Below are 2,500 nucleotides of genomic sequence, written 5' to 3' on the forward strand. Positions count from 1 at the left end.
GCTGGGAAATCGCTCATTTTTGCGTCGCCAAATATCGTACGAACGCCGTGAAACTTCCACAGGCTTTTTCAGCAGATTTGCACGTGCACTCAAAAAAGTCAAAATTTGTACACATAGACCCCATCAAACGGGAGAAATTGGCCCGGATTGCTCTCATGTGCGTTACGGGGCATCGTTTCTCTCGCGCCGAATTCTCTCGAGCTGGGAAATCGCTCATTTTTGCGTCGCCAAATATCGTACGAACGCCGTGAAACTTCCACAGGCTTTTTCAGCAGATTTGCACCTGCACTCAAAAAAGTCAAAATTTTTACACATAGACCCCATCAAACGGGAGAAATTGGCCCGGATTGCTCTCATGTGCGTTACGGGGCATCGTTTCTGTCGCGCCGAATTCCATCGAGCTGGGAAATCGCTCATTTTTGCGTCGCCAAATATCGTACGAACGCCGTGAAACTTCCACAGGCTTTTCCAGCAGATTTGCACGTGCACTCAAAAAAGTCAAAATTTTTACACATAGACCCCATCAAACGGGAGAAATTGGCCCGGATTGCTCTCATGTGCGTTACGGGGCATCGTTTCTCTCGCGCCGAATTCTCTCGAGCTGGGAAATCGCTCATTTTTGCGTCGCCAAATATCGTACGAACGCCGTGAAACTTCCACAGGCTTTTTCAGCAGATTTGCACGTGCACTCAAAAAAGTCAAAATTTTTACACATAGACCCCATCAAACGGGAGAAATTGGCCGGGATTGCTCTCATGTGCGTTACGGGGCATCGTTTCTCTCGCTCCGAATTCCATCGAGCTGGGAAATCGCTCATTTTTGCGTCGCCAAATATCGTACGAACGCCGTGAAACTTCCACAGGCTTTTTCAGCAGATTTGCACGTGCACTCAAAAAAGTCAAAATTTTTACACATAGACCCCATCAAACGGGAGAAATTGGCCGGGATTGCTCTCATGTGCGTTACGGGGCATCGTTTCTCTCGCGCCGAATTCCATCGAGCTGGGAAATCGCTCATTTTTGCGTCGCCAAATATCGTACGAACGCCGTGAAACTTCCACAGGCTTTTCCAGCAGATTGGCACGTGCACTCAAAAAAGTCAAAATTTGTACACATAGACCCCATCAAACGGGAGAAATTGGCCGGGATTGCTCTCATGTGCGTTACGGGGCATCGTTTCTCTCGCTCCGAATTCCATCGAGCTGGGAAATCGCTCATTTTTGCGTCGCCAAATATCGTACGAACGCCGTGAAACTTCCACAGGCTTTTCCAGCAGATTTGCACCTGCACTCAAAAAAGTCAAAATTTTTACACATAGACCCCATCAAACGGGAGAAATTGGCCCGGATTGCTCTCATGTGCGTTACGGGGCATCGTTTCTCTCGCGCCGAATTCTCTCGAGCTGGGAAATCGCTCATTTTTGCGTCGCCAAATATCGTACGAACGCCGTGAAACTTCCACAGGCTTTTTCAGCAGATTTGCACCTGCACTCAAAAAAGTCAAAATTTTTACACATAGACCCCATCAAACGGGAGAAATTGGCCCGGATTGCTCTCATGTGCGTTACGGGGCATCGTTTCTCTCGCGCCGAATTCCATCGAGCTGGGAAATCGCTCATTTTTGCGTCGCCAAATATCGTACGAACGCCGTGAAACTTCCACAGGCTTTTTCAGCAGATTTGCACGTGCACTCAAAAAAGTCAAAATTTTTACACATAGACCCCATCAAACGGGAGAAATTGGCCCGGATTGCTCTCATGTGCGTTACGGGGCATCGTTTCTCTCGCGCCGAATTCTCTCGAGCTGGGAAATCGCTCATTTTTGCGTCGCCAAATATCGTACGAACGCCGTGAAACTTCCACAGGCTTTTTCAGCAGATTTGCACGTGCACTCAAAAAAGTCAAAATTTGTACACATAGACCCCATCAAACGGGAGAAATTGGCCGGGATTGCTCTCATGTGCGTTACGGGGCATCGTTTCTCTCGCTCCGAATTCCATCGAGCTGGGAAATCGCTCATTTTTGCGTCGCCAAATATCGTACGAACGCCGTGAAACTTCCACAGGCTTTTTCAGCAGATTTGCACGTGCACTCAAAAAAGTCAAAATTTTTACACATAGACCCCATCAAACGGGAGAAATTGGCCGGGATTGCTCTCATGTGCGTTACGGGGCATCGTTTCTCTCGCGCCGAATTCCATCGAGCTGGGAAATCGCTCATTTTTGCGTCGCCAAATATCGTACGAACGCCGTGAAACTTCCACAGGCTTTTCCAGCAGATTTGCACGTGCACTCAAAAAAGTCAAAATTTTTACACATAGACCCCATCAAACGGGAGAAATTGGCCCGGATTGCTCTCATGTGCGTTACGGGGCATCGTTTCTCTCGCGCCGAATTCTCTCGAGCTGGGAAATCGCTCATTTTTGCGTCGCCAAATATCGTACGAACGCCGTGAAACTTCCACAGGCTTTTTCAGCAGATTTGCACCTGCACTCAAAAAAGTC

Source organism: Lampetra planeri, unplaced genomic scaffold (assembly GCF_965212315.1).
Source record: "Lampetra planeri unplaced genomic scaffold, kcLamPlan1.2.h2 scaffold_240, whole genome shotgun sequence".
Lineage (NCBI taxonomy): Eukaryota > Metazoa > Chordata > Hyperoartia > Petromyzontiformes > Petromyzontidae > Lampetra > Lampetra planeri.